Source organism: Adiantum capillus-veneris, chromosome 17 (assembly GCF_014529385.1).
Source record: "Adiantum capillus-veneris isolate H3 chromosome 17, ASM1452938v2, whole genome shotgun sequence".
Taxonomy (NCBI): Eukaryota; Viridiplantae; Streptophyta; class Polypodiopsida; order Polypodiales; family Pteridaceae; genus Adiantum; species Adiantum capillus-veneris.
The window spans coordinates 86,220,788-86,245,541 of record NC_140947.1 but is presented as its reverse complement, the minus strand read 5'-3'; the positions used below and the strand labels follow the sequence as shown (position 1 = coordinate 86,245,541).

Below are 24,754 nucleotides of genomic sequence, written 5' to 3'. Positions count from 1 at the left end.
GTTTTCTTTGCTTAGGCCTTGTGCGACGAAATCCACGCAGTCTCTCTCTCACTCTCAGTCACTGTTTTGCTCAGAGTACACTCCCTGAAGGCGCCGGAATGCAGAGCTTTGGACACGTGCCGGGGGGGGGGGGCTGAATTCCCTCCCCCTTTATCTGTTAGTATAGAAGTATAGATGCCCTTTTTGGGGAAAAAAAGTTTTTGGTGAGCGGGGGATACCGTAGGCTTCGCAATTTAAAGTAAAGCTTTTAAGCTTTAAGCTTTTGCACCACTTTGCTTTTCGCGAAGAATAAAAGTTTAGTCTCTGCTCTAGAAGACTATAAGCAATCAATCAATGATGGCAACCCTAGTTTCGGAGGCCACCCTGCTGAGTTTCGTGAAAGGCCCCAGGTTCCAAGCAGCCGTGGACGCTCAGTTCAAGGAGTTCGACGAAGATGGCGATGGCTTCCTCTCGCAAGCCGAGCTATGCAGGTCCTTAGAAAGCCTGCGCCTCTTTGACGACCTAGCGGGGTATGAGGAGCGCCTTGCAGCCAGTCTGTCTTCATCGGCGGAGCATGAAGTGTAGAAGCAGAAAAAGCAGCTGCAGAATGTGCTCTTCGGCCTCTTTGATAGGGATGGCGATGGTGCGGTGGGACCGAGCGAGTTTGCAGCGCAGATGCACGAGATCATGAGCGCCATTGCAAGGGGCCTGCGAGGCTGCCCGCTACAGTTCCTGATTGACCCAGGAAGCGTTCTTGCCTGCGCTGTTCAGCAAGAAGCAGAGGAGGAGGAGGAGAAGGAGTTGGAGCTTTGACGTCACCATAACACAATAACACACCCAACTTGCTAAGCTATTGGTCCTTGGTAATCCTCAAAATCGTTGGAAACCCAACAAGAATGCGTCAGTAAAGAAAGGCTGAACATAAGCAAGAACTAATGAATTAAAACAATCGAAGTTTCAAGATAGCTTAAGTTACATCTTAGTCTCTCTCTCTCTCTCTATACATACATACATACATATATATATATATATAACCCAATTCTCAAATCCCTTTACTTTCTCATTTGCTTCTAAGTAATCTTCTAAGTTTTGAGCGATCACCCAAACTCATGTATGTATCTTTGTACATATGTGTGTGTGTGCGCATCCGTGCACACCCATCTTTGCCTTTACCAATATTGTGGCTCGATGTTCAAAGAGCAGCTTCCTGTAGGTTATATGAATTCTTATCTTAGTATATAAGGCAAAATTACCTTGCCAATATACAAGCTTGAGGGAAGTATCACTTGGGCTCTGCATTTTTTACTGCAAATTGAAATTCTCATGAACAAGCCTTTCACATCTTGCTGACAGACTTCAAGACGCTGAACACTCATGGGTTATTCTATGCCACATGCATATTGTGAGGGCCATACCTAGACTTGACCCTACTCACCTCCCTCAGTTTTCTAAACTGCTCCAGGGAATGATATAGATCTATCTGCAGGTATCCCTCCCACTTGGGACCGACACCCAGACAGGACTCCGACCTATTTCGAATGCCAACCCAAGGGGGTAAATCCCATCAATTTGACGACTCTATCCGCTTATCATAATTTAAATCCGTCCTTGGCATCTTTCAATCACCCACACTCGAAATCGTGGTCCTTAGTCTTGATTCTGTGGATCTTTAACTTGAGAATCTGCTCTTGCTTTCTTGTTCTCCCTTGGTTCATGGCGATAATCCTTTTTTTTTTACAAGCAGGCACGACAATTATTGCTTTTCCCTAAGAAGAGGGATCTTGTAATCCTACCTGGTCTCGCTCGTTCCCACTTATCCATTTTTATCCCGCATACTCCTAGCGTTAACATAGAAAAAAATTATTCAACATACGGTCATCTGACCCGGATCCACCCACCCATGCACCGAACCATTTCATGAAAATCCCTTTCAGAGATAGTACTTAACTACTACAAAATCAAGAAGACAATCTATCTGACATCGTCAGACAACAAGCAGCATACAATATGTTGCATACCCTCATTCAAAAAAATTTATCTGGTTGTTCCCACTAAATGGCTATTTAGAAACTTTTAATTAATTTCTTTACCTTTATCTGCTACAATTAGCTTGTAACTAGTTTCTTAACTAATCATGCAATACATTTAGTTTCAACCAATTCATCTTGCCTCACTCAGGACCAAGATAATCGGTTACAAGCCATCAAAATGACAACACATTCATAATATTTCCCAGAATTAAGTGTTTGGGAAAGTCTCATCAAGTAATTTATCATTCTTTCCTAAGCATTTTATTTCAAGAGGTATAGCACCATCTGGTGACAGATGCACAGGATAGCCCCTATATTCCTAGCCTTTTCAGTTCCTTTTTAAGCAGCCAAATCGAACAAATTCTCTTAATCAAATTCACATCATCCTCCCTGAGTATGACCTTCTGATCCAACTATTGGCATCAGGCCATACCCGGATTATGATCGTTTTCCAAGAAGAAATCGCGGGTACTTCACCCGGTCGGACAAAAACAAAACAAACAATTCATCCCTTATCCCTCGGGCATCATTAATGACCTAGGTATAACAAACTTGTCGGTTACGCTGCCCTAGCCGAAAAGGGTCAATCTCCGTCAAGTTCCCCAAGAGAATCCTCTCAATGGGCTGGCTTTCAATCAAATTGACCCCAAGAAGATCCATCTTGGTTTCCGGTCGATCATTTCCAGACAATCTTCAAAACTCCTAGTTAAATCTATGTTTTGCAATGGGCTATCCCTATCACCTCTCGAGATTTCTTTTTAACTCCTAGTTGATAATTTCCAGGTTCATTTATTTATGAACCTTAATTCCTACTTTCAGTAATTATCTACCAGCCAAGTTTATTTAGAAAAAATACAAGCGAGTTTTTGCCATAGGCATTTGATGGTTAATGTCTCTTCGAAACTGCCAACTTTTTAAGTTCAATCCCTGTTTTGTACAATTCCCAGGTGTTTGCAATCCTTTGCCATCCATGGAGCATCTCCATTCCAGCTTGTAGAGTTTTCAGTTCAAAAAACACGGAGATCAATTCCGCGAAGTTATCCTCTATCTCCCCCATCCCGTATTTACAAACAAACTTGAAATTGACAACTTTAGAAATACTCTTCAATACCAAAAATTGAACTACTTCTATCGAGTTTAGACAACTACTCTTTTCTTATGGTGCCTAAATTTTCACTTAGGAAGCTAAAAAGTCGTCTATAATTTATGAGTCTTTGAGCTTTCCATTAAAGCTTGCTTTGGGGATAAAATGAGAATCTAGAGCTTTGCATTAAAGCTTAGAAGAGAGGATTATAACCATACATTCTTCCTATCGAAAAGAGACATGCAACCCCTAAGCTTGATTACCATAATGAGACTAAAACTTTCTCTCTTTAATGAGACAAAGTTTCCATGGAAGCTTAACCCTAATCACACAAGGTCACTATGGAAGTAATTTTAACCCTAATCACACATAAAGTCACCATGGAAGCTAAACTCTAAATTGCAAGCTTGTCTTTCAATGCTTTTCCTAAGTGAAAAGTTACCATCAAAGCTTAGCTTAAGGATGCAAATCTACTTTTGAAGCTTAACTTAATGATGCATAGATACTCTTAGCACTTAACCCTAATTGTGAGGTTACCATTAAAGCTTAAACCTAAAATACAAGGTAGTCACTAAAGCTTACACCTAAGTGCAAAGTTACCATTAAAGCTTAGCTTAAGAGTGAAAATATACCTTTGAAGCTTAACCTAATGATGCATAGATACTCTTAGTACTTAACCCTAATTGCAAGGTTACCATTAAAGCTCAAACCTAAAATACAAGGTAGCCACTAAAGCTTACACCTAAGTGCAAAGTTACCATTAAAGCTTAGCTTAAGGATTCAAATCTATCTTTGAAGCTTAAAGTAATGATGCATAACTACCATTAATACTTAACCCTATTCCAAGGTTACCATTAAACCTTAACCCTAAAATACAAGGTAGTCACTAAAACGTACACCTAAGTGCAAAGCTACCATTAAAGCTTAGCTTAAGGATGCAAATCTATCTTTGAAACTTAACTTAATGATGCATAACTACCATTAATACTTAACCCTAATTCCAAAATTACCATTAAAGCTTAAACCTAAAATGATGCACATAAACCTTCTTAGTATTAAAACACATGGTTTAGGTTAATTAATCCTACTAGAAGTGAAGATTATCTCTTCTAATCAAGAGGGAAGTGGGGTTGGAGTCCTTGAAGAGATGTGAGGCTCAAGGAAGAAGGAAGGGGATTTATGATAAAGAGGAAGGAGAGAGGAGCTTCTTCACAAAACCCTCAAGGGTTTGGCCTTCAAGAGAGAGAGAGAGAGAGCAAGAGCAAGGTTTAATGGAAACCTTGATTTACTTAAGCATAATCTTGAGCATGGCAAGTATGCAAGTAGCTTAGCAATATGTGTAAAATTACAAAAGAGAGGGGGTGCTTATATAGGAAATGGTGGGTAGAATACTCAATTTATATTGGACCCCAATTCTCTTCTCAATTCCTATTGGACCCCAATTCTCTTCTCAATTTTTATTGGATCCCAATTTTTTCTCAATTCCTATTGGACCCCAATTCTCTTCTAAATTCTTATTGGACCCCAATTCTCTTCTTAATTCTTATTGGACCCCAATTTCTTTTCAATTCCTATTGGACTCCAATTCTCTTCTCAATTCTTATTGGACCCCAATTTCCTCTCAATTCCTATTGGACCCCAATTCTCTTCTTAATTCTTATTGGATCCCAATTTCTTCTCAATTCCCATCACTTAACTTCATCTTCCAATCAAGTTAGTCTCTTTTTTTGTCAGTTCTCCATCTAGATCAGTTCCCACGAGGCTTTTAACAAAGAACTATAAAAGTAATCTTAATCTTTTTGGAAAAATATAGGGATGACGTAATTTCTTATTCGGACTATATTTGTCTTTTCATTCTGGAGTAAAGTCTTGTTGTCCGCATGACTTCTTTGTCGCTCTTGCTTTTTCTAAATTATTTTCTAGGCTCAAAAAGTTTTGAATGGCTCTAGTGTTTAGGGAGGGACCTTACACATATAACATCGAGTGGGATGTCCTACTACCACATTTATCTCAATGCCACATGCATATAGTCATGTGGACGGATGATCTACCACCGGATTTTTCTCAATCCTCGTTCATGCGGCAGGGTCAACCTCCATGCGGCTACCATTTAGCTTGTGATGGTAACTAACTTGCTGCAATAGCAATGCATTTGTTGGGTGAAGAGGGGGAGATCGACCGCTTAAACTATTCAACAAAAGCTCCTAAGCATCACCATCAACCTGTCCACCTCTTCTTCCAATTTCCAAGCACACACACTCACACCTAGACTATGATACACACACACACACACACACACACACAGAGTAAACATATAATTGACATAGACATGCTTGTAAGAGATTGTAAGAGATGTGCAAGGGACGGAGACTAGATTAGAGAGTACACAGCAAAATAACCATAGCATAAGAGAGTAGAGAAGAGAATCTGCAAGAGAAAGGCCTAAATCTGGCCTCAAACTCCACGAAACCTCTCTTATGGAGTTGGTATTTAATATATTATTTGTGAGTTTAAGGTGGTAAAAATTGAGGCCCCTTACAACCACTTCACTTTTGTAAATGAGTGAAGCTCATTAGTTCTTGCATGACCCATAAGGGGAGTTCCCACTACAATTATTTACAAAGCCATAGTGGCTTATTGAAATAAAATTGTAAAATATTGTGCAAATATAAAATGGCCAAGAGTAATTGCCGATGCCTCTTCATCAACTCCCCGCATTCCACTCTACAAAATCATCATCATCAACTCAATTAGAAAATAAATAGAGAGCACATAATTAACCATTACGACAACTATCCCAATTGCAGCTAACCACTACAACAGGAGGGTGCACAGTCTTGTAACATCCCTCCCACCAGGGATAGCAACTGTCCTCAGTTGCTCAATAGTGAAATCAAATGGACCGTGAGTGATGGAAAGTGTGGAGAAGGTCGGAAAAGTTGTGAAAAAACTTTTCAGGCATCCATTTGGCATCCTCTCTATGGTGGCCCTTGAAAGTCAAAAGGTAACGGTTATAAACCATTCCAGTGCGTGTAGTGGTGGTCTCATGATCAACTATTTTATCAAGGATGAGTTGCTCTTCTTGGTCTACAAGTAAAGGTGGGTCTTCATAAATGTGGTGTGTAGGTAGGGGTCCTCTGAATGGGCGTAAAAGACTAATGTGAAAGGCATTCACTACAAGAGGCTATTCATATTAGCGACGCTCACACAACGACGCTCAAAAAAAAAAAATCCCGGCGTTGCACATAGCGACGCTCATAGCGACGTTTGCTGGGCTAAAAAAATAACAGAGAGCGCCCAAAAACTCAGATCTCAGATCTGAGTTTTTCGGCGCCCTCAAGCAAGGAGCAGGTAACGCTCTCCCTCTCTCTCTCTCTCTCTCTCTCTCTCTCTCTCTCTTTCTTCTCCACACACACACACACACACACACACACACACGAGGAGAGGAAGGAGAGCCAGGTATGCTCCTTCCCTCTCCTCACTCTCATGTTCCCTTCCCCTCTTTCTCTCTCCCTCTCTCTCTCTCTCTCACACACACACACACACATAGTGTTTTTGAGAGAGAGAGAGAGAGAGAGAGAGAGAGAGAGAGAGAGAGAGAGAGAGAGAGAAAGAGTACAAACATAAACAAAAACGCACACACACATACATAAACAAAGAATGCACACACACATTGAGAGAGGAAAAGAGAGAGAGAGCATGCATAAACAAAAAACGCACACATTGAGAGAGGAAAAGAGAGAGAGAGAGAGAGAGAGAACATGCATAAACAAAAAACGCACACATTGAGAGAGGAAAAGAGAGAGAAAACATGCATAAACAAAAAAACGCACACACATTGAGAGAGAACGAGAGAGAAACTAATTTAACGTCGTAGGAAACTAATTAAAATTAAAAGACCTAAAGATCTAGCCGACGAGGAGTTGAACTCAAGACCTATTATTCAAGAGGGAAATGGCATAACCAATCTATCATACTTGGCATGGGTGATAGAAAGGTTATACCATTTATCTCTTTTTATTGGCACACACATCCACACACGCGCACACACACAAGAAGAAGAGAGATAAACGTCGTAGGAAACTATCCTAAAAGACGTTAAAGATTAGGTTAGATGTAGACTTACGTTAAATTAGATTTAGGTTTATTTAAGTTAAATTAGATTAGATTTATGTTTATTTTTAGTTAGATTTACGTTTATTTACGCTAGATTTAGATTTACGTTATATTAGATTAGATTTAGGTCTCCATAGACTGCGATGCCTGCATGAAGCGGGTGAAGAAAGCCCTCAATGGAATATAGGGTATTGCTGCCTTCACTCATGGTGGGCTCCGTCGATCCAAAAGTACTGGTGAAATGTCTTCAGAAGATAGGGAAGAAGGTGGATCTTCAGGGCGGCAAGAGTCACTACATCCCCGACAATGACCATCTAGACAACCTCTAGTCATTCAACAGCAACTTCAAAGTTAGTAACAAGAGCAAGAACGGTCCAAAGGGCCAATTGCTGTCGTCAGATGTGGATGGAGATGAGGCAGCGTCACCACCGGAAGTTAACTCTCACATCTTTAGTGATGAGAATGCCAACTCTTGCCGAGTTATGTGAAAAATTATGTGTTAAATCAGTTTTAAGGTTCTTATAATCCCTGTTAGTTTAGTTCTTTGTTTTTAATATAACTTAATTTACGTTAGATTTAGATTTATGTTATATTAGATAAGACTTAGGTTTATTTAGGTTTACCCACACACACACACACACACACACACACAAGAAGAAGAGAGTTTTAACGTCGTAGGAAACTATCCCAAAAGATGTTAAAGATTAGGTTAGATGTAGACTTACGTTAAATTAGATTTAGGTTTATTTTTAGTTAGATTTACGTTTATTTAGATTTACGCTTATTTACGTTAGATTCGAGTCCACGCAAGAATTAATTACGGTTTAGGGTTTAGAGTTAGACGAACAGTGAAAAGATCTACTGTGAAAAGATGTTAAGATGTTGTGAAGTGCTACAGCTAGAGAAGAGGCAAAGGGGTTTTGTCCACTACATGCAGTATCATGTAGACGTGGGTCTGTAGATTTCTTGTACCCACAAATATAGGTATTGAGCAATAAAGACGAGATTATAACCCGGTGGTTCTGATCTCCGTGCACCTCTAGACCGAGGTGTGCGGGGATTGGACATGACTAGAGAATGAGAGAGAGAGAGAGAGAGAGAGAGAGAGAGAGAGAGAGAGAGAGAGAGAGAGAGAGAGAGAGAGATAAGACGAAGAATGCCAATAGAATATTAAATTTGTTGTCCAGGTTATAAGATTTTTATCCTCATTATGAGTAGTGACAAGGATGTGGGACTGTCCAACCGAAACACCTATCTCTTAACGAGGGTCTTATGTCCTTGTAATCAATGCAAGCATGCTGTGCGACGGACAAGACGTGTTTCTTTGCAGCACGTTCGCGAATTTGGCGAGTTCGATCCATCTATTATAGATCGAGTTGTTGCCAATTATAACTCGTCGGACTCTGACGCTGGCCAACAAGCAGCAATCTTGCAACCCAATAGACGTGTTCGCAGGCGCTTTGGTCAAGCAACATATGTGAGGCCACAAGATGTAGCCTCTGACAGCTCGGGGGATGATCATGCAGAGCACATTCCCAACGAGGCAATGTTTGAGCCTGAGATTGATGAAATGATCGAGACGATCATGGATTCAGAAAGGCTTATCTATGATGATATGAAAAGTGAAGCCGATACGCCATTGTATAATGAAGCACGTATGTCTAGATTGAAAGCACTCCTGGTTCTTCTCAACATGCTGACAAAGTTTGGATGGAGTGACACTAGCGTCACAACGCTTTTCAGGTGATCTATTACAATTAGTTTACTTTAATAAAACTCTAAATGTATAATGATCTGATAGATTTTTACACGACTGTATCGTATTTTTATGTTGTGTAGATTGCTTAAAGAGCACATACTACCAGCTGACAATGTGATGCCAGATTCCCGAGATGAAGCAAGAAAGATTTTGCGAAACTTGGGGATGGATTACAATTCTATCCACGCTTGTCCTAATGACTGCATTCTTTTCAGAGGGGAATACATAGACATGGAGAAGTGTCCGAAATGTGATTTCGAAAGATATCGAGTAGATCTCCACGGGACAAAAATTCCACAAAAGGTTTTGCGACATTTTCCTCTGCTTCCTCGCATCAAGCATTTCTTCGAATGTAAGTCCATGGCCGCCCTAGCATCATGGCATGAGGAGAATAAATCTTCGGATGGTGTGCTACGAATTCCTGCAGATTGCGCAGCCTGGAAACATATAGATGGAACATGGTGGGATTTTGCCAGGGAAGCTCGAAATTTGTGCTTAGGCCTGGCTATGGATGGCGTAAATCCATTTGGTCAAAGATCAACATCTTACAGTGTATGGCCCGTTGTCATCGTCAACTACAACATTCCCCCGTGGTTGACTACGAAGAAGGGGCACCTATGGCTAAGCTTGATTGTGCCAGGGCGATATAAAGTGGAGAATATGGATGTGTATCTTCGTCCACTATTGGAAGAGCTACAACAATTGTGGATTGGCATAGAGGTGGTGGATATGAGCCGACACACAGGACGACGGAATGCTTTGATCAGAGGCATTCTAATGTGGACCATGCATGACTATCCCGGGCTAACAGAATGCTCAGGTGATCTATTGACACTCCTCACTTAGACACTGTAAATCTTGTTTTTTCCCATAGTTGATCTATTATCATGTGTATACATGCAGGGCTTCAAACAAGCGGATACAGAGCATGTGTCACATGTGGACCTAGACTGAATGCACGTAGGGAGCCCTCACTGAAGAAGCAAATCTACGAAGGTCATCAAGCGTATCTTCCAGAGAATCATGTGTTACGCGACGGCTTTTTGGGAAGAGAGCCACCAAGGATGTCTGCACAAGCATGGTTAGAGCAGAAGGAGATGTGCGATGACGGATTGCCTCCAGGGATGAAGAGACTATCTCTATGGTACGAGTTACCATACTGACGGATTGTCTCCAGGGATGAAGTGACTATCTCTATGGTACGAGTTACCATAATGTGCCAATGTAAAGGTGATTAACTATTAAAATACATTACAAGCTTAGGCTTCTTGTTTAAATAAAGACCATGATCCAAAATATAGTGAGTATCCAAGCATGAGCTAAGGACATGGAGAATGCACAAGATCTTAAGAGTCCTCATGCCCAGGATATCCTGCATTACAACCATAGAAGGTGGCCACAAGTGTGATTATCTGAAAAGAAAACTTTACCAAGAATTTAGTACCTGCTAGGGCCAGTAAGCCTAAAGCTATAAGATATGCAATACCATAGCAACTTGTCAAACTTCACTTTTCCATCAAATACGTAAATGCTATTATGAAGAAATTGGTGTATTTTGTTATATAGACATGGTTCTGTGTAGAAATAGAGTTAGCATACTAGTAGTAAATAAAGTAATGATGTCATTTTAGCAACTTAATGAGTTGGCATTTAGCTTCTTGAAAAGAATGTAAACCATAGTAAATCTGGTGTTTTGAAGCTCACAATTCTCGAGAGAATTTTGTACTTACAAGTGATTGTATTTGTGATCTGTCAACATTACAACTAATAGTGGCCTTTGTGCCATGATTAGGCGCATGAAGAAAATATATAACATGGAATCATCAATGCTTAACTACAAATGTCACACAAAAAATATAAAAAAATCCCATAAATGATAATAGATAATGACTATTATCCAAGGTCAATATAAACTTTTAAGATATGTATTTTGACTGTTGGTGGTTAGCCAATCCAAATGGCTTTAAATACAGACATGTGGTTAGTGGATTCTTCCACTGTCTTCAAGGTGCCATCTCGGCAACTTATAAATAGAGAAAACTCCATAGAGAGTTAATAACACAAAGTTCATCCAATAGAACTTGTTTAAACACATGTTTTCAAGAAAATTCAAGAAAATGTAATAAATTTAGATTAATTTACCTGGTTGTCAAATCTAGTAGGCTGTCTTGTAAGCCTTTTCAGTGGTTTCTGTCCGCTTTGAGAGCTTTTGAACATGGTCCTGGGGGTAATCATCAGAAAGCAAGCTACTACTTCCAAGTTCTTTTGGAATGATAGTTTTGATGTCGCAAATGATGTGTAAGTTAGCTTTCCTATTTGGTTGTTCACTGAAATTTGGAATTTTGAAACTGGGTCTGAGCTCTTGTGAGCCGAGATGCATTGACTTAGGAGGCTAGCGTCAAAGGCCTTGATGGGTGACCAATTGGTGGCTTTATGCAAAAAGGCGTGAAAGTTTTCGGAGCTATAGAGATTTCCTACGAGGTTTTTGGTAGATCTAGTTTCAAAAAAAAAATTCAAGAAGTCATTTGAGTTCTCTTCCTCAAATGGTAGTCGGGTGGCTAGTGCTAGAATGGCCTAGGTAGCATGGACGGTTGACAAGTCATCTTTAAGGTTGGGGGGGGGGCAAGGCATTCATAATTGAGGGTAGATGATAAGTTTATGGTGAAGCGACCAGGGTTAATGAGAGTGGACGGCCAATATAATAACTAATATTTATCGATTTTTTTTTGAATTTGTACACTATCTTTCTCTAATTTGGGGCAAATTTCTCCTTTACTCTATGCCCTCAAGTGGCATTTGTTCGAATTTGAAAATGGCACGATATTAAGCTGAGACACATTTTTCACAAATACGGGTGTTCAACCAAGTATTCGAGGGGGTGGGGGGGAAGGTGACTCGAGACCAAGGGGGCAGCCAGGGCCTTATTTTGTTATCGCATTTGGTAACCGGCCAATAAGCTGAAAACGAGGGGTGATTGCACCCTTAAGGACTATGAGTCCTTGAGCTGAGTGGACGGCCAAAAGGGATGGCGAGTGGCAGCCGGTCAGTGCTTTAATAAGCACCACTTAAGTTGCATGTGAATGCATGGAGGAAAATAAAGCAGCGACCAGAGCCGGACGCAGACAGTGCGCGAGAGTGAGAGATGAGGAGGGCGGTCTGCAGCGGCAGTTTCAGCCTGCGTGCACGACCAGGGAATTACCCAGCGGTCCAAGGCGACCTACTTGGCGGTGGTTAGGAGCATTTTGGTGCTGGTCAGCCATGAGCCTTTCTTGTGTGCAAGGGAGTGTTCCTATGGCCGTAGGTAGCGAAAAAGCCAAAAAAAAAATAAAAAATCTCGCCAAGCCATGATCCCCAAGTCCTTGTGATGGATGATGAATTTTTCTTTTCTTCTTGAAAGTTGCTGAGGTAAATCATTGGAGCTTCTCAAAGTTGGATTTTGGCCTCTCTAATCGGAATCGGAATCGGAATTGCCGATTGGACGAACTTTTTGGAATCTCAAAACTTCTTCTTGATCGGCCTCTTATCTTCCCCGATCCAAATTTTCCTCTTCTAATCTCTTTCAATGGAATCCAATGCTGAATTGGAATTTCCAATTACTCGAAGTTCTTCAAAATCCCCTTCTTTTCGATTCCTTGCCCGTATCTTCATAGATCCATAAAATTTTAACAATTATCTTGAATTAAATGATGTACATACCCGAGTTACGATTGTTGATGGACAAAATTATTGAATAATATTGTTGATTAATTCTCTGTGTAAGCTTTACCTTGCCGACGAGGAGATCCAATGTCGTATTCATAATTACCGTTTGCTTCAATATCTTCAAAAGATCTAGTTTCTTTAATTGTCGCCCTTTTGTCCTCACAATTCACAAGTTTAGCCGTTGATTTAAATTTAGAGTTTGAACATACCAAATTTTGATGATCGATAAGCGTGATTAATTGGACTTTTGCCAATTAGTTATTGATTAAGCCTTGATTTGCAAATTTGATGCTGCAAGCTTGAAAATCCCTCTTTAAAATTCGACAATCAGGTTGTCGATTGCCACGAACCTTCGCTCTGATACCACTATTGGGTGAAGAGGGGGAGATCAACTACTTAAACTATTCAACAAAAGCTCCCAAGCATCACCATCAACCTGTCCACCTCTTCTTCCAATTTTCAAGCACACACACTCACACCTAGACTATGACACACACACACACACACACACACACACACACACACACACACACACACACAGAGTAAACATAGAATTGACATAGACATGCTTGTAAGAGATGTGTAAGGGATGGAGATTAGATTAGAGAGTACACAGCAAAATAACCATAGCATAAGAGAGTAGAGAAGAGAATCTGCAAGAGAAAGGCCTAAATCTGCCCAAACTCCACGAAACCTCTCTTGTGGAGTTGGTATTTATTATATTATTTGTGAGTTTAAGGTGCCAAAAATTGAGGCCCCTCTTTTTATAACCACTTCACTTTTGTAAATGAGTGAAGCTCATTAGTTCTTGCATGACCCATAAGGGGAGTTCCCACTACAATTATTTACAGAGCCATAGTGGCTTATTGAAATGAAATTCTAAAATACTGTGCAAATATAAAATGGCCAAGAGTAATTGCCGACGCCTCTTCATCAACTCCCCGCATTCCACTCTACAAAATCATCATCATTAACTCAATTAAAAAATAAATAAACAACACATAATTAACCATTACGCCAGCTATCCCAATTGCAACTAACCACTACAACAGGAGGGTGCTCAGTCTTGTAACAACATTGAGACTGTTACTTGTTTCAAAGGTTTGCAAGTCATGAATATGAATGTTAGGAGCTTGTTGGTCTTGAACTATTGGTAGGTGAACACCCTCTATTGGAGGTATATCATTTGGCATAAAAAATGTGTTTCCCTCTATATCTAAGAACCTCATCGGTAAAGGGTTTGTGTAGTAGTCCGGCAAACACTTGTTACACTAATAATTGTACACCTTTGGCACATCATTCAAAAGGTCGAAGTCACCCTTCGTAGTCATTCCAAGGGTCTTTGATCTCTGAGTGTGTCAATTTCCTTTCCAAGTTCCCTTTTTTCGTTTTCTGATGATGGTGGTGGACATTTTGGCCAGTTGGAAATTACTTGCTTTGACCATGCATTAAAATTGTGATTGAAAAATCAAGGACATACATAGTTTCCTCTCAAGTCCTTTTGCTGGGGATAGTCATGCACACCTACACCACCACAATGGGCCCTAATGCTATAGTAATACAAAGGGAGATCCTTTTAGTCAGGCTCCTTTATTGTGTTTTCCTCGGTCACAAGGGTGGTTTTGTTGGAAGGTCGTTGGCGTTTTGCTCTGGGTTTTGCAGACGCATGATGATTGTCATGCGCATGGAGACTCAACGCGTGTGGGGTACTTTCATTGTTCTCGACAAGAGGTCGGTTGTCATTTTGAGTCACTTGCTCCAACACACCTTCACAAGAAGATTTATAATTTTTCTCATGCAAAACAACAGAGTCTTTCTCAGTGTTTTCACACAAATTACATAACATCATGAGCTTCCGCCCAGGAGGCATCGCATACCTAGCTAGGCACGAGTGGGGGTAGGGGACCAATGCCCCCCCGCCCCTACCCTCACCCCCCCCTCCGGACCGAGCAAGCAGTTCGTTGCCCCCAATCGTACCTAGTAATTAGGTATGCGGTGCCTCCCTCACAGAAGCTCATAAAATTGTGCTAAGTCACAATGTGGGAATTATTGTGAGAACGTGTCGAGAACTGTTTGCATTGTGAGGTGCATTGCCAAGTTGTGGATGCTTACAATGGTGCCAACACCATCAGGAGAACCCAATTGAATATCAATGAAATGAGAGAAAAACCTGATTAGTACCTTTGAGGAGTGCTTGTGCCTTTCCTTGCTTTTGGTCCTTTTGTTGCCTATATTTATGCACCTTGTCCAGGAGGTCGGCACCATCATTTGCACAGTTAGGTCTACATATGCTCAGATATTTTGGCGTAATTCTTTGATCCCCTTCGTACCCTTTTGGAGGACAGCCTCATACAGTTTCGTTCTAAGCTCTCTAGGGCATGAGCTCGCAAGGTCATGGTTTTCCTCCAAGGAAAAATAGGGGAGCTCCACTATCTCAAACTCATGCATCACATATGCACCGTAATTATAGGAACGCTTGGTCTTTTCTAGAGAGTCATAGCAACCAAGATTGATATTCCAAGGTGGAATGCTTCCTATCACCTTTATCTCCACTTGATATGTTGGCTTATCTTTCTTGGAGCGCTTGAGTTGCACTCCCGGGAACTCATTCCTGGTGTTGAAGATCTTATCCAGATGGTTGATTCCACTTGTCGAGGGCGGGGGCACGGGAATGCACATGGACATGGCCGCGCTTGGCTGCAGTGTTGACGATGACGACGATGGCAATGGTGATATTTGCGGAGGCACCGCGATATTGGGCGGTCTTGGCTGTTATGCTAATTCTGACGGTAATGGCAATGGTGATAGGGTAAGGGAGCCAGTTTAGAGGCGTTTTGTGGAAACGTGATGTTTTTGGGGGGGATTTTGTAAATCTCATCATTTTCAATATTTATGCATTGCACGAGATTCCTCATGAAAAGGTGAATCTAATGATACCAAAATCAATATTTTTTAGATTTTATTTGAACGCTCCATTTGAAACAATTCAACTTTTGAGGCATTTTGAAGCATTAGAGACACTCAAGACCCAGTAATGGTACACTTCTCAGCAAATCACAACATGACACATAAGCAATATTCTTGGAATATGCCAAATTTCTTGCCTCTAAATTGGGGGTGGACCAAAAAATTTCGTCTCTAAATTGGCTCCCTTACCCTATTGGCGGAGGCGTCACGGTATTGGGCGGGCTTTGCTGTGGCACTCACGTTGACGGCAATGACAATGGCAATATTGGCGGAGGTGCCGCGATATTGGGTGGGCCTTTGGCTATGGTGACGCTGACGGCGGCAATGGGGGTGATATTGGCGGAGGCTCCTCAATGCCCATATTCATTTTCTCTGCATTTTTTTAGTTAGAGTGTGAGGTCATGGTGGCTGAGTGTCGCCATGGCCTTCACTTGTGTGTGTGTGTGTGTGTGTGGTGCGTATTCTGTAGAAAAAAGAGTGAAGGGATACAACACACTACACATGGGCTGCGATCATCACCATAGCCGTCATAGACAGAGACGTGACTGAATTTGTTGGCACTGCCTAGTTGCAAGGAGTGATATAGGCGTGCTGTCTATTGAATGTTGTACACGTTTTTTAAGCTTTTTAAAGCTATTTTAAGATTTGATTAATGCTACTGTCTAGAGAGAGAGAGTCAAGATTTACAAGGCAAAGACCTCTAGAGACCTTTACCTTGAGAGAGAGAGAGCTCTTGTCTGCTTTCAGAAAGTGCCACGTAGAGAGAGTAGGTAAAACCAAACATTTTTTTTTAAATTAAAACAGCTGCGATGGCAATATCAACCGCCACGACCATTACATAAGCAACTGAGTGTGCATACAACCCATCAGATGCACATGCAACAGGCTTTCCTATTTCATCTCTCTCTCTCTCTCTCTCTCTCTCTCTCTCTCTCTCACACTCTCACACACACACACACACACACACTCTACATTGTGAATGTGCTAATGCAAAACAAGATGAGAAGCGAGAGACTTACTTGTATTGAGTACGCAGTCTTGATCCTCGTGGAGCCAAAATCTTTGCATGGTCAAAATGCATCTTGAACATCAGCGACGCTTGGTAGTTAACTCTTCTTTTTGGCTTTCTAAAAGAAACCCTTAGTGTTATGTTGGGTTTATAGGGAGACTTTCATTGTTTTGAGCGCATAATGGATACTTACCTTTCATTTCACATACTGACATGTCTTTACTTTTCTTGCATTCTATTGTTTTAGAATGTTAAAGTGAAGCTTCACCTTGCATAATTTTAGTAAATTTTACACACACACATATATGTTTTTTTTTTGCATTCTATTGTTTTAAAATGCTAAAGTGAATCTTCACCTTGCATAATTCTAATTAATTCTATACACGCACATATATTAATTAGTTCTTTTATTTCACTTTTCATTTCACAACTTCACATGGCTTTACATTCCTTGCATTTTATAGCTTGATTCCAATCAATGTTAATGTTCGAAAAAGTCTCTTTTATTAAGCGGCTGCTAGTCGAGTTTTCTCCTCACAAAGAAGAAAACCGGAATACCAGCAAAAATTTTGAGATTTGCAAAACTTCGATGACTTTCTCACATATTTCATCGGTTTTTCTTCCGTTTATCATGGTTTGCAGCTAACTAGTCTCGATTTTCAATCGCCTCAAGACTAGGCTGAGGCAATCCTTTCCCAAACACAGACACCACTTTAATTCAACCTAACAATTTTATCACTTTCTTATTGTTTTTGAAAGCCATCATGACCCTTTCACTTGTCTTATAGTATTTTCTTGAATTTTGTGCATTTAGTATTGGGTTCCATCGCCGTCATCCATGTGGAAATTTGTGAGGCATACGTGACATAGTTGTTGACCAGCAATATATAATTTTTTTATTCTATATATAGGTGAGGAGTTATGTAGAGCATGAGATGTAATCTTAAAAATGTGTGCGAGATATTTTTGTGTGCTTCTACAAAGTTGCTCCTCTACTTTCTCGATGAGGCTACATGAAACACACATTCTCTCTCTCTCTCTCTCTCTCTCTCTCTCTCTATATATATATATATATATATATATATATATATATATATATATATATATATATTTGTGTGTGTGTGTGTGTGTGTGATTTTTTCTTTGTGTTATTCTCATGCATCCAACACCTCACGATGAGTAGCATGTTGACGGGGCCCCACTTGATTGTAGCTAAGTGGACATCCATCAAGTATGGTGATGCAAGTCGGAGGCAGTGCCTGAAGGACGTGAGAAGCGGAAGTGAAAAGCAATTGAGCCACGTGGAGGCTACAAGTTTGAGGCAAAAATTTTCAACCCAGCTTTGGTGGTTTAACCATCATCAACAGAGGCAAGCATAGCATAGTGCTTTGGACTATGATCACATGAGAGTGCATGACTCTTCCTTATTTTGCAAGTAAGGCTATATGTCATTATCTTGCGAGTAAGCCTTTGTGCCCACATTCGTCCCTCACACACACACACACACACACACACACACACACACACACAGGGAGAGAGAGAGAGAGAGAGAGAGAGAGAGAGAGAGAGAGAGAGAGAGAGAGAGAGAGAGAGAGAGAGAGAGAGAGAGTTGATTGATGACCCTCTACTGCATGCTTCGAGATATCTGCCAGCAAGACCTCTTCACCAATTTCCCATTCTTGGCGACCATAGTGGATGTGGTGATGGAATGGAGTCTCCAATACGCTCACCCCCACCGTGGCCATTGGTTGGTGGTGCCGATCGGCTGTATAGATGGCCATCACGCGATACAACAAGCCTTGGAGCTCTACAAAGGAGTCGCTGAGGAAGAGAAGTGGTGGCAGCACGCAACAATGGAGCCATTGAGAGGCATCGTCTCATGTCTGCGGTGAGTCGCAAATGAAGAGGGCATCCATGGTGGGAGCTTTCGTGTGTGGAATGCTGAGGACAACTTTCCATTCACAAAGGCGGTGAGATTGGCACGAGAATGGCTTACATATCGGGCCCGAAAGGTGGAGGTGCCAGTCTCGATGAACGTGGGCTAGAGGGGTTGCCAAAGGGTAGAAGGGGCATTGGCCTGGATTGGTTTTTGCTAGCAAATCAAAAATCCATGAAAGATATTTTGAGAAAATGTTGAGAATAGGCAGCATCCACGCCTTTGAAGATCATAGAAGTGGAAGCAATGCAAGGGCGGCAGCAGTCTCAACTGCGACCTCTGTTCCAAGATTCAAAGCGGTTGATTTGCAATGTTGTTACCCTGTGCCTCCTGTGTTTAACGATTCTATCTGCCGAATCATCCTTACGTCTGTCGACTGGCACCTCCCCCTTTCGAGCCCGATATATAGGACATTCCCATGTCAATCTCACCACCTTTGTGAATGGGAAGTTGTCCTTGCCATTCCACAGCCGAAAGCTTCAACCACCATGCATGCCTTCTTCATTTGGGACTCACCGTAGACATGAGATGGTGCCTCTTGGAGGCTCCATTGCTGCGTACTGTCACCACTTTTCTTCCTCAGTGAATCCTTTGTGGAGCTCCAAGGGCTGTATTTCCTGATGGCCATCTATTCGACTGGTCGACGCCACCAATTGATGGCCACGGTGGGGGTGAGCGTGATGGAGACCAAAACAACTACCATCCACCCCATTCCATCACTGGATCCCCTCTCGTCGTTGCAAGAGTGAAAAACTGGTGAAGAGATCTTGCTGGCAGATATAATTGCCAAGAATTGGTCAGTGGAAAGAATTGGTCAGATATAATTGCCAAGAATTGAGGTGTAAGACCCGTGGCCATAATTTTAGCGAAAATGCTCATAGGATAAAAAAACATGTGTTCAAATTTTTTGGAACGTGACAGCTTTTCAAAACCCCCCAAGAGGTATTGAAGAAAAATTTCTCGAGTGGGTGCTCAAGGAAAAGAGAGTACATCTCGAGGGCAAAAAAAAGGGAGGTCCCAAAATGATATCTATGGCTAGGACATGGACTTGACACTCGAGAATGATTAAAACCCTCCCTCGACCCCTACTCAAGGTCAAGGAGGGTGTCATTCATCCTTTGATGGGGCTTGTAGCTCTAATCCTACCGCAAGCTCTGCTAACATAAGCTGAAGTCAAGCATGGACTGGAGGAGAACCTGCACCAAGTGGTCCTACTTTGCATCAGGCATTTAATAAACAGTGGATTCTTGAAGTCCATCTTAAGTGGATGCAAGAATTTTTTGCATGTGGAATTCCATTTAATGTCATTCAAAACTATATCTTCAAAGATGCTTTAATGAGCACAGTGAAGAAGGGTTTTGTGGTACCGATTATAATAAGACGTGTACAAAATAATTAAATAAAGTTAAAACTACATCAGATAATATATTAAAGTGCACAACTCTTGATTATGTACCACAATAAGGATGCATAATCTCTCTAGATGGTTGGACAAATTGTTTGATTAAAGTCATGCTGATTTGTCCAAGAGGTTTCATCTTTCTTGAAGCGATCGATACATCCCTGAAAGAGAAAACTAGTGGATATCTTGCTTGTGTATATGAGTGTGCAATCAAAAGAGCAGGGGGACCTAAAAATGTGACATCCATTGTCACACATAATGCATCTAACTACAAAGCAGCTGGAAAAGCAATTGAAGTAAAGTATCCAAAGATTACATGGGTTCCATGTGCTGCTCACAGTTTGAATCTACTCTTAAAGGACTTTGAAAAAGTTCCTTCTATTAAGCAAACTCTTCTAGATGCAAAGCACTTGGTGAAGTTTATAAGAGAGCATTCATTTTGTTATGATTTATTTATAACAAAGTACCCAACAAAAAATTTACAAACTTTTTGGGTGACCCGTTTTGTGATAGCGTATTACCTTCTCTCTACACTGCAGCAGGTTAAAGTAGCCGTTGTTGAAACACTGGCAGATATAAGATGGGCCATTTGGCTTGATAGATATCCCAAGTATGAACATGTTCCTTCCCAAGTCTATCATCTTGTAAACTCTCCTGTTTTTTGGAGAAATGTAGACAAAATTGTTACTGTTAGAGAACCCTTCACTCATTTGATACGATTAGTGGACAAAGAAGCCTCTATCTTTGGATGGGTTTACTGGTACATGCATGAATTCTCTCACAAGTTAAAAGACTGTACATCTTATGCAGGAAAAGATAAATCCATGATGATGTCGTTTGTCAAAAGACGATGGGAGTAGCTGCATACTCCTTTACATGGAGCAAGTTTTGTCTTAAATCCCAAGTTCTAGATACACGAGCAATCTTCAAACAATGAAGTGATGAGTGATTTCAAGAAAGTGTGTGCCCAACTATTAGGTAATGTGGATGGACATGTGGCATACAATAGAAGACGACATATACTAGCAGAGAAGGAATGTTTGGGGATCCTTGGCATATAGATGCTATCAAGAAGATGAGAACACTAGTTTGGTGGAAAGAGTACGGTGGAGAAAAAGTGAAACTTCAACATGTGGCTGTGAGAGTATTATTTGTTGCCACCTCAAGTGGTAGCTGTGAAAGAAATTGGTCTTCATTTACTTTCGTGCATACTAAAAAACAAAACCGATTAAGTCTTAAACAAGTTTCAGACTTGGTGTATGTATTTTGTAACATGCAACTTATGCATAAGCCAACAAAGTTAGCCACACGTGCCATAGAAGAAAGCTAAATTTGGAGCTTTCAAACACACGAAGCAATTGCAAATGAGCTCAACTCCGATGGTGAAATGGATGAAACCCAAACGATATTGATCCGGAATGTTCAAATGTTGAAGAAATTGATGTCATGGTGCCTGTGATTGAGGGGACGGATGAGCTATAAAGTTTGTACTATATTCTCAATTAATTTTGTAATGCAAAAGTTGTGTGGAGTTTAGCTTCACAATATCTCTCTCTCTCTCTCTCTCTCTCTCTCTCTCTCACATTGTCTCTCTTTCTCTCCATCTACTTTCTATCATTGTCACAAAGAGGGAGGGATAGAGAACAAAACTTACACAATTGCAACAACATCCGACATGTTCATTTGCTCCAACAAATAGAGATTTACATATCAAAAAGAGGTTTTAGTTACAAATCTTGAGATTTAAGATATAAAAAGAGCTTAGTATTGTTTGAGAGATTTAATTTAAAAGGTCAGATAAACAAAACCCTGAAATGCCAAATGAATCACTTGGACCCGCATTGCCTATCTCTTCTTTGATATAACAGGCCCATATCTTGCCTCGTACCATGCCAACTTTATTTCTAGCTTTGCTATATAAGTGTGCAACATGGTTGGGGTCTCTCCTTGATTTTCCGAATCCACGCCTTGGGTTGTGACCTGCTCAATGATTGTGATTTCTTTGGGCAAATATGTGTAACCTCTTTTGTGAGGAGGATCTTCTTGATTGGCATCCTGTGCATGAATCTTATCATTTGGGCGTCCTTTATCGACGCCTCTTGTATTGGGATGATCATTCCAATCTACTTTGAGCCGCAATACATAATAACAATAGCATTATTGCACAAAGTAAATTGCCACTTGATTATTATTTGGTGGCCGCAATCTGTACACTTGGATAAATCTTAAAAGGATATTTCTTGCGAGGACATGTGTGTTGCAAATCTGAAACTTTCAAGGGAGCGAAAGCCTTAGCATTTCCACTAACTCGAAATAATGTATTGCGTACAAAGTGATTTGGGCATAGCTGTCTGTATTGCCTATAATTCAGTGGCTCCCCTTGAAGTTTTGATTCATCTTCTTGGGATGCAACCAAAGTGCCAAGATCTCCTTGAGCCACCCGAATCTCTTCCTCTTTGTAAATTTGTTGTGCCAATGCATGATTAAGCAAAGGATCATTAGGATGCTGTGCATTCTGGTTGCCAACAATATCTTCCATACCTGAAATGCAAAACAACAAGTCTTAGCACTTAGAAAAGAGAGATGGTTTAGAGGATTTCAGCGATCCAACTTAAAATAATTTAAAACCTTAACCTAAAGAACTTTAAAGATGTAACTATACGATTAAAGATCTAGTTTGAAATATAAACACACATTGCACACCATTAATGACAACAAATATTGTTACTGGTCTAATCATCAACAAGACTCAAGCCAAATTCGGTTACAACATGATAGCCAACATTATGGGATCCATTCAAACAAAGGCTTAAATCCCATATTTTAGGCCTATCCAAGGGTTTGGACAATTTTTCATTGGCAAGATGTTTGTTTACATGTCATGAAAATTCGCGCTTGAGAACCTTAGAAGATGGAATACAGACAACCAAGAGTCTAAGAATATATGAGAGACTATATATATCAGATGCTTTGGTGAAAGGAGGAGGATTGTTGCTGATATTTTTAGGGGCAGTCCATGGATAATCTTATTCGAATTGAGCTCTAGTTTGAGGGGTGAGATTTGGCATCTTGGAATTTTTTTTCAATGTGTTTGATGGTGTACTTTGTCCCCAGTCCGCGATTCTAGCATACACTCCTCACTTGCCAAAATGTAGTAGAATATTTCTAGTGTGTAGATTGTTGTGAATGAAGTCATGACTATGCACAAATTTCATCATCTGCAAAAGAGCGTTGCATATCGGAAAAATGTTGTCTATGAACTATTGTAGAGTTCTAGATGTGTGTTGAAACTCTCTGATTGTGCATGCTTGCTTCCATCATGATGACATGCCTGAATGCACTACTCAAGGTGACCTCCATTCCAAAGCTTGAAGATCAAAATAGGTCTTTTGCTATAGCGAACAAGAGCACGGGGCTGAAGAGTAGTAGCAATTACTTCCTCTAGCACAATTTGTAATTTTGTCTTGCTTCCTATCTGGTCCTTGTAGATCTTCGCCGCATAGATAGGATGTTTGAAGAGAGGATGGGCCTATGAAACTCGTTTCATATTTGTAAAATGTGCTTCACCTAATTGAGGTGCTTGCAAGTGAAAGATATAATTTTTCCCAAGTAAGTGTAGGACAGGAAGGCATGTAGTATCATCCAGGTGTACAGCTAAGGGCTCAGCACCTAAAGGAGGAGGCAGATCCTTTGCTGTCCTAGGACGTTTTTTTTAGGAGCCTTCGACCTTACCCTTGCTCTTGAATTTTGAATGTAGTTGTGCCACAAGCTGCATTCTCTCTTTTATTCTAGGTTTGGATTTGATTTTTGGATGAACTATACTCTCAAAGCTTCTAGTGACCTGGCGTAATAGTTGTTTTACTGTGTTATGCATTACTCCATTAGTACGTAGAGCAGGGTCAAATGAAACAGGGAATGCATTGCACAGTTTCAGCCAACACTGTTCCACAAGTTCAATAACAAAATCATCGAACTTTTCCTGCAGTGGATCAAATGCCCGACCCAAATGATCGTTTGAAGCTCCATAGAGAGACAAAACTAGAGCATCACAAATGTTTTTGTGATGCTGACGCATTAACTTTGTCTCTACCATGACTGAAGCCTGAAAATACATGAAGCAAATATAAGTAAGGTAAATTTAGAATAGATATAAATTTTACATATATGATTGTAAATAGTTCTAAACAAAAAGATTTCATCGACAATAATAACACCCAAAAACGAAAGACCTAAACATTTCATGGACAATCATAACAGCTTGTAAACAAAAGACCTAAATATATATAATTCCTTCCTGCAGTGCGACACGGTGGTCAACAATAGCCAGAGATGAAAAAGCGTGTAATACCAATCTCCCGGTAGTGCAACGTGGAAGTCAGTAGCTTTCAGCAGGGATGAAGGATTAATACCTAACCCCTCTCTACAGTGCAACACGGTGGTCAGTAACAGTTAGAGACAAGAAAGTTAATAAATCCAATCAACTTGTAGTGCAACACGATGGTCAGCAGCATTTAAGATTAAAGGATGTAAAATATCTATCCCCTCTTGAGAGTGCGACACGGTGGTCAACAACAACCAGAGACAAAGAATCTATTAAATCCAATCTTCATAGAGTGTGACATGGTGGTCAGCAACAACAAAGAATGATGGATTTAAAAACCCTATACCCTCCCTACAGTGCAACATGGTGATTAGCAACAATCAAAGACGAAGAATCTATTAGATCCAATCTTCTTACGGTGCAACACTGTGGTCAACAATAGTCAAGAA

General features: G+C 40.6%; 2 pseudogenes; one reads left to right on the top strand and one right to left on the bottom strand.

The window, feature by feature from the left end:
* The first annotated feature begins 333 nt into the window (after positions 1-333).
* On the top strand, positions 334-1,398 carry LOC147437632 (uncharacterized; annotated as a pseudogene).
* Positions 1,399-5,123: 3,725 nt separating this feature from the next.
* LOC147437631 (uncharacterized) lies at positions 5,124-15,998 on the bottom strand (annotated as a pseudogene).
* Positions 15,999-24,754: the final 8,756 nt, after the last annotated feature.